The sequence below is a fragment of the Neopelma chrysocephalum genome, unplaced genomic scaffold (assembly GCF_003984885.1).
Source record: "Neopelma chrysocephalum unplaced genomic scaffold, ASM398488v2 Primary Assembly neopelma1_45, whole genome shotgun sequence".
NCBI classification, from domain to species: domain Eukaryota; kingdom Metazoa; phylum Chordata; class Aves; order Passeriformes; family Pipridae; genus Neopelma; species Neopelma chrysocephalum.
This window is the reverse complement of record NW_020897704.1, coordinates 19184397-19193359: the sequence shown is the minus strand read 5'-3', so window position 1 is coordinate 19193359 and position 8963 is coordinate 19184397. Positions and strand designations below refer to the sequence as shown.

Here is an 8963-nt window from a genome sequence, read left to right as displayed (position 1 = left end):
CTAAACACAAGATAAGTAGCTTCTGTAAAGTTTTGGCGTTGACCATCTCAGAATGGCCAGAGATGCCTTTTTTATTTCTTTACCCAGTCTATAGCAATGAGAAATGTCCAAATAATTCCTGAGCCAATTATTAAGTCCTTTTCTGCTCCCAGGCTGTAAAGAAGAAAATATAAGAGTCAGTTATGAACACCTGAACTTAATGTTAGTATTGAAAGTGTGGTTATCTCTTCTCCTTCTCCTATTTACACCACAATGGAAAATATCCCTTTTCACCTTGGCGACAAGGCTGTTATTGCAACAGTAGAAAATTGCTGAGTAATTTTCTTTCTTTGCTTAACTCTTTGTAGTTTCAGCACCTGGAATTTCCATTGAATCATCATTTACCACCCATTTAATGCAACCAAACATCAAAGTAAACCCCAAGACACATTATGAATAGAGTTGGCACCCTTATCTTCCACACTATTTCTCCTGTGAAAAGAGCGGGAATTTATACACAGCATCTGTCTCTCTTTCCTGTCTTAGGGCTTTACTTTCACACTACAAACTATTCTTAAGACACAGGTATTTGGAAGGTTAACACACAAGGATGGATTAATTTATCAAAGCACTAAATTCCATGGAGATATTTTTTTAAGTCAGCCACCATTGATTGCAAGACAACAGGATGTACCAAGGGGACAGAAACACAGGTATGAAAAATGAATTCCACCATAGGCAAGGCAACAGGGAAGGACTAAGATGTGTAACTGTCATTTATTAAATCACATAAACTACTGAATTTTTTCTTCCTTGAGAGGAAATTGTAGTAAGCAAAATGATGATCTTTTAATTGAAATTGTAACAAGATATTTTTTTCAGCTGGGAAAAAAAATAAAATTAACTGATTGTTACCCACAAGGCAATCAGAAGTTTAAAACCTTAGTTTGCACTTTACCAAACCATTTTTATGGGCTGGATTTGTCTGGGGGAAGGGAGAAGTCTCCTTCATTTTTTTTCCTAACATCAATAATTAACATATATAGGTCACCACATCAGATGTAGAAATCCTTCAACAACACTCTACTTCTGAAATAATGCACTAGATTCAAAGACCCCACAGAACTGTACACAAAGTACTCCATTAGCAGCAGGTGCTGTACAGAAAAGCTCTCTTTAAAAGAGCTTTTAATTACTGTATATCTTTGTTTAGAAGCCACCTTCAACTACCTTTTCCTTGCAAGCTGCAGAGGAAAGCAATTAATTGTACAAAAAAACTACCCCCAATTTAAAGCTGCAGGAGAAAGCAATTAGTGTAACAGAAGACTCAGCTTGTACACAAAGCAATACGGTACATGAAGTCACCAGGGGCTGGGTATTACTTTGACATAATTAATACATGTTGTAAATCTTAAGATGTGCCACTACTGAAAGTTGAAAGTCATAGCTGGTTGTATGGCCTGTGTTTATTCCCAAGCCTCCCTCTAACAATGGAGTTGGCTGTTTACACAAAATTACATTTATCTCTCTCAGCTGTATAATTCACACCTTCTCTAAATTCCCTTTCCACAGGAGAAGGGTTTCAGTAGAGCTGAGTGAGCCCCTTTGCTTCTAAGGGGCAGGAAGGCACAGGGGTTTGTTTATTTGAAGTGAGGCCATTTAGATAGATTTGGCTGCAAAGAAAGACTTCAGATCCCACATCCCCAGAAAGGGGTCTTTCTGGTCTCTTTGGCATTTGCCAAGTTTACAAGTCTTGATTTTAATACTGGAACTAATCTCATACTAAAACCTCTTCTTCAACCCTTTTCCCATCACAGTATAGCAGAGTCTTTTTAGACATAGTGCAAAAAGGGATTCAAAGGTTTTGTGTGTTTTTTGGTTTTGGGGTTGTTTTACTTCTTTAAATAGTGGAAATTTTAAAAATGGTTTCAGTGTTTTTAGGAGCTAATATCTGAAGATCAATGACATCAAAACTTGTGGAAAAAAAAAAGAAAAAATCCAAAGAACAACAATAAAAACCCAAAACAACAAACAAATCTCAAACTACTCAGTAACTCTACTGAAGTTAAAGGTAAAAATGTTCCTGACTAAAACAACACCAGAAAATGCTTCATTCAATAGTGTTGTAGAGGATACAAAGGTTAATTAGATACTTTCTATTGCATTATATAGCAGGAAACCTCTATTAATTACTGCTTCTTTAACAAAACTGATTCATTAAAAACTGACTAAAGAATGGAAAAAAAAATTATCTTTCCCATTCCAACCCAAACTATTCCATGTTCTGTATTCCAAAGTCCATGACCCTTAATTAAAATTAGACACTAACGGAGACATTGAATCGTTAATATTAACATACAGCATCATTACAATCCTAAAATGAATGAAATTCCACCCACTTCTTCTAAACACCTCAGTGTTTGTTCTTGTGTACTCTTGTGCCCTACATTACAGGAGGAAAAAAAAACCACCTTATTTTACCGCTATTTTTATTTCAAGTTAACAGCACAAGTAAGGTGTTTCTATAAATGCTTGATTTTACGAGCTTTTGTGCATTTTCTCAACCAATTAGTCAAAGTATCTCCTTGAAAGTATCTCCTTACTAAATCCAGCTTTTTTAGTTTTCGTTATTTAGTGCACTACAGTATTCCTTTAAAGACAGAGTTCAATTATTTGTCTTTTGAAGGTCTGAGTGCCTTGTTTAAAATGCCAAGTGCATTAAAAACAGTCCTCCCTTGACTTTTGCAAGGAGATATAGAAGGATAATAAGTTTGTTGGATTTAAAGGAATTTTGAAAATGATCATGTGTGTGTGTACATGTACATGAAGACACCAAAATAAGGATTAAATGCTGTCAAATCATCAAGAACACTTACCATTTTTATTTCTTAACAAGGAACAAAAAGAAGAATGTTTTACAGTTAAAACAAAAGACAGAGAGTCAAGAGACACCGAACTTGGATGAAAATTTATACTAAAATATTTTACTACCACAAAAATGGGCTTTAAAGCCGCACAAGTGTAAATGAGATCAAATTCTAGTGGAAAAATGTTGCATTTTTGCTAGGACTACTTGGGGAATCTACTGTTGTACGTCTTCCTAATCATGTTTATGGTCTTTATGTATTTCCATTTTTAAGATAACAGTTTATACTATCTTTTCCCTCTATACTGATACTGAATCCACAGGGGATAGCAAAAAGTTTTGTAGATAACACAAGTCCGCTAAGAGATCTTGGTAAACTTCGCAAAGATGTGGTTGTCATCTATGCCAATTTAATCCTCATATCTGTAATGGTGGGAGATTTCTACCAACAACAGAAATGGCTTCAGGTCATCACCTCTTGAAAGGGTCTGGAGGCTTTAAAAAAGAAGAAAAACAACTTAGAAGCTGGCTGTGGTACCAATTTATCATGGCTGGGTGTTCATGAACAGGAGCCTTAGAGGGCTGTAGGCAGACCTTGAGCCCCCTTGTTGTGCAACTCCTGGTGGTAGGACGACCAGGTCTACATTGATGAGGAGAGGCTGCAGAAGGGATGGAGGCACAGTAGCAATTAGTTTCTGCAGAGTTTTCCAAAATCTATTTAGAAGCCAATTGTCTATGGCAGGCATGTTCAGCACGCATCTCTTTCAGTGTAAATGGCAAACTTCTAGTAAAACAAAGATTAATTCAATTAAGTTTAAAATTTCAGCTTTTAGTTTTATGGTTGCACACATAAGTAGAGCAATAACTGAATACAAACGTTGCATGTTTACTGTGGCATGATTCAAGCAATTACTACTACAGTATTAAGGAAAAGCATCATTTCACTCTTTTAATTTTATTTTATAATTAGGCAGGAACCATATTTTGGTGAGTACATTTATAGTTAGAAGTTATATATTACGGATTTTTTTGTTTTGGGAGGATGATTTTAGCCCTGTTGCTACAAGCCTGTCAGCAACAATTAAAATAGTTATATAAAAAAGCTATTTGTAGCCTTTGTACTTGTTTTCTTGTTAGTTTTCATCAAATATTTCACAGTCATATGATGTATGCAGTCTGATAATAGTCACTAGCACAGACTGTCAAAAATGGTTTCAAACATCTGCTTAAAAAAAGCTTGTAATGTATTGGGATTATTAGTTCGTCCTTTTCACACGAGTGTTGTGCCTCATTATGCCTCTGACTTCTGTTGCTTTTTGTTCTCAAAAGTGATTTGAAAAAGTTTAGAAGGAAAACTTAAAAGCAAAGCAAAAACAATACTGGCAACTTTGTTCAACTGCCAGAGTTTTAACCGCTTTCTGTTGAAAAATTTTCTTGACTTTCCATTCAAATAATTTTTGTACAAGGTGTTACAGGAAGGATTGACTGCGTGCCTGCAAAGTGCAACACAGCGAAGCCTGTGTATATTCTCCATATACCATACTATTAAAATCAATCTGTTCAGGTTAGTTTCCATTCTGAGGAGAGCTGAGAAACACAACCACCGGTTTCTGTCACGTGCCGTGTCGCATCAATTAAAAATAAATTAAATTTCACGCAAAGAACCTAACTTAAAAATCCCAGCAAACAACAACAGAACCTTTCCACTAATGATTTCCAGTCATCAGAAGTGGAGAGAGACTCAGACAGCAGACAGCATGGTCCCAGCATGCTTTTTGCCTTTTTTTTTGTTTGCACAGTAGCTGTCAGTTGCAGCCCTGCAGGTAGTAGAACCCAGTGGGAAGAGGGGCGGGACAGAGCGATGCTGCCTGAACTGACAGCAAATTTAAATTACTGAGCTTTCTTTTGCTTTTTTTTCTTTCTTTGCGTGCCCTTTCTTTTTTTTTCTTTTTTTTTTTTGGTATTTTTCTACTCTGCGACAAACTGAAAAGATTCGAGCACACGCTAATTTAACAACCCTGCTTCGTCGTCTTCTTTTTTTTCCCCCTTCTGCTTCCAGGATAATTAAAAGAGAAACCTGTAAAGGCAACGTTCCTTCAAGCAAGTTGGTGCTGTAACGTGCTGGTAAGATGAATTTAATTTATTTTTTTTCCCTCTCCTCATCTTTTCTTCTCCTTTTTTGGAGCTGAAAGCTTTTGTATATCTAACGCAGTCATAAGTGTGGTTCCCCTGCTGTGGAGGGTTAGAATGTAATGAAAAGGTGTAACTGCTTGATATGTGACCTTCTCCTATTACTTAAAATGGGTAATAACAGCTTTCCTGCCTGTCCTCATGATGCTTTTCTCTCTGTGAATTGACTATTTGCTCAACAGAACCGATGCTGTGATTGTCGCACTATGACAATGAGGACTTGATTGTTTTTTGGTTACTGTTCCATGCTCTTATCACAACAGATACTTGAGTTGGGGGGTTTGTGTGTGTGAATTTTTTTTCCCTCTCAATGTTGCCTGAAGCACTGATACGACAGGGGGGTGGAGATGGGGGTGGAGGAGATGGTCTTGGGTATCATCCTGCCTGTTCAGCTGTTTACTAGGCAGGGAAGTGCAACATTGAAACTTTTTTAAAAATTCTTCTTGCATCAAGTGGGGTCAGTGTATCCAGGATTTATTGTTGTCAGTGCTGGGTAAAGTTCTTGCTGTCCCTTGCATTGTTGTTCCGGAGAAGGGGAGAAGGGATGTTCCACTCCACGCCTTGCCATACCATTGTAGTAGCTAATTACAAGAAGCTGACAAACTTTGAGATGGAATACCAGAAGCTGCTTTTGTAAAGAATGAGTTTGATGCTGTGGATCGTTTCCTATGAACACCAGCGTGCCAGATACAGTCAGATCTGTATTATACACGTTGCAGTTCCTGCCTTGCAAGTCCTCTGATTTCTGAGATCTCCTTTCTAGTCTTTTTCTGATGCTATTATGTTATCATTTTATTCTTCAGCAAATGAGATGTGTTTTGCTTTTGCTGTGTGTTTACTCTTATAAAACTTACAAGGTGACATGCTTTTTTCAGGGTTTCTGAATGTAATTCTGCCAAGTATTAGATGCTACAACACCTACTGAAATCAACAGGAAGGCTGAGCTTGTCCTGTGTTTAAGAGGAAGCTTCTGAATACTGGCAGGACTGGATCTTATCATTGCTGAACTCCCTCTCTTCTTCTAGCTGCAATTAGTTCTTATTGCACTTATGATTGGATTATGTAGCTTTTACTACAGTATTTAGAATAAACACTACTCTTACACTTAGTTGTTCACAGGTTTGTGGTCGTGCTGATGAAAACTTTTTGATCATAGGATGGGAATTTTTGGAGAAATTGAGTGGAGTTAGAAAACCAGTGTAATTCAGTCCTCTGACTCCTTGAAAACTCTTTGCCATATTTTGATTCTTTTTAAAGGTAGTGTGAAATGACCAATCTGCAGATCGATGCATCAGACTTTCCAGACCCAAAGGTGTCTTTTGCCAAATGCATAATGTGATTGCATGAGAGAAGTTGTGCAAGGAGAGGGGACATGGGAAGGAGTGGGATTTAACACAGTGTCCCTTTCATGTCCCTGGAGAAAAGGAGAGGACGTGCCAGTGCCATATGGAAAATCACATTCTTTCACAGCCACTTTGTTTGGGCAGAGGGTTAAGGGTACTGCACTTGCAGAAGTTCACCACTCCCTATTTCAGCCTCAGTTTCAAGTACTGTGATACTTTTCTGAAGGTTTACTTCGCTTGTGCAAAAAGTGCTGGTGTCTTGCTAAATGAGGTCATTGTAGCTCCCACATCTTGCTTTTGCCCTGACAACTTGCCTTCCCCCACCCCAACACCAAGGTCTGCAAGGCCCAGAAAATTAGGCTTTGTCTCTTGTAATCCTGAACTCCCATCCATTTATAACCAGAGAAGAAAAGGGTTGAATTCAGTGTTCTTGTTATGGAAATAAGTTTTTATTCACTCAGTATCAACTGACAGTTAGAAGCGTATCTGATGTAATATGAATAAACTGTAGGCTGTTGTCGGTAAATTATGCAGCTATAGTCTCACATTCTCCAAGAAATAGTGCTTTTACAATGCTCAAGTGGCCTAATGGGGTGAAACAACTACCAATACTCTTGTTTGAGCCTCCCAATCACCCAAAGTCCTGAGAAGTCCATGGTGGTTGGTTCCCACTGTCCATGGTGAACATCTCAGCAATGGGTGAGGCTGCATGGAAGGAGAGACTGAATACAGCCAGGGGGCTTTGGTCACAGAGGTGATGTCAAAGTTACTGTTATGAGGCAATATGGAAACAGTACAGTCAAGTTTAGACACTGAGTTTGTAGCCAAGAATTAGTTCCTAAACTCTTAAAGTATAAGAAAGCTGATATATGTATCTTTAAAAAAAAACAAAACAAAGTAAACAAACATCATATAACCCCATCTACCAGTTTACATACTCTTTGAATTTAGTCTTTAAATATATTTATTTTTTATTAATCTGTGCACTATACATTGTTGTTGGCTTCTAGCAATACTGTCCTCTATTCAGTGCTTGGAAATTTCTAGTTGAATGCAACTGTTTTCATTATAACAAAAAAGAAAACAAGCCAGAAAACTTGCTGTAATTTCCTGTCAATAACAGAGAAATAAGAAAACACTAGGCTAATAAAAATGATAATCTGAGTTTACAACTGTTAACAAGATTCCTGAATAGAAATGGTGCTATTATGCACAAAGAATTTCTATCATCACTAGAGGAATGCAGTATAAAATTATGAGTTTTATTATTCGGGTCCTGTCAACCAATCAGAAATCAGCTCATAATCTTACTTGTGAAATACCATAAGTTTTGGCATCTTCCCTCCCCTCCTATTAATAAAATATTAAAGAAATTTTATAATTAGAAACTTTGATAACATAACTATGAGTTTCCTTTGCAAGAAAAAGCTGGCATAATTTTATATTTCTTCCACATCTCTAACATTTCACATGGGGTCTGAGTTGCACGCAGCAGGTAAAATTAGGGTAAATCACAGACTTGCCATGGGCAATAATGATGGGATTTCATCAGTTTCTTTCTCCTGGGAGAAGCCAGATTCCAAGATTTTTTTTTCTCAGGACTCTGAAGGAGTACTAAAGAATATGTCATAATACCTCTGTCCCTGAACGGGATTATTTATTAGCATTACATTTCTGGTCAGCTGAATTCAAGTTTCACAGAGTCATGGTAAAATTCTTAGATTTTAACCTCTGAGGATTTTTTTTTCCATTCATCAGCTAAAAGATTCTTACATATTTCTTCTAACTGGAAATGATTTATGGCATTATAAGGAGTTTGCTGTGTTTCCATTTGATTTAACACATTAGCTATGGTCTTCCTTCACTAAGAACCACTCTCAAAACTCCCCCAAATGAAGTGAGAACATTGTACATGGGCTCAGAGTGACCCCAAGCCTCTGGTCTTCTCTAACTACTGATTAATAACCTATTGGACCAACACCTGCCAAGACATTTCTTCCACCAGCCTGGCAGCCAGTCACATGTCCTTCATCTCCTTGTGATATGGACTGCAGGGTCCTTGGGGCTTCTAACCCTGTGTAGGGCACAGAAAACCCTAAAAATAATCTAATACCTCCTAATTACTCTCATCATTCTGAAGGCAACAGAGCTCACACTATTTGTCAGATCACTAGATATAAATTAGGAATATAAATAAATATTTTATCTATTGAAGTAAACAGTAAAATATCAGTAAGAAGGAAACAAAGTAAAAAGAGAACGAACTCAAGGCCCAAAGAGCTCAGTTCTAGACTATAATTGTCATCACCCAAAATCTTCCTTTCTTGTTTAGTGTGTCCAATGGCCTGTAGTGATAACAACTCCTGCCCTAAGGCTGATGTGCTTTGAGAGCTCTTAGAGCTACATCTTAAAGACGTGAATGGTCACCTTCCTTGAGGATGATAACAAAGTGGGAGCAAAACAAAAGCCCTGCATATGTTTTTTTAGTTTGCTTTCTCAAACTCCAACTGCATCTGTATTATCCATCTGGTCATGACATTTCGGCACCAGAGGTAGGATTCACCTCATCCAAATGTTAGTGTAGA

General features: G+C 37.4%; 1 protein-coding gene across 1 annotated transcript in view; it reads left to right on the top strand.

Moving 5' to 3' along the window:
- The first annotated feature begins 4686 nt into the window (after positions 1–4686).
- CELF2 (CUGBP Elav-like family member 2) overlaps positions 4687–8963 on the top strand; it is a 557258-nt gene continuing 552981 nt past the window's right edge. Inside the window, exon 1 of the mRNA XM_027679569.1 lies at positions 4687–4969. The gene's annotated coding sequence lies outside the window, so the exon portion shown is untranslated. The remainder of the gene's footprint in view (positions 4970–8963) is intronic.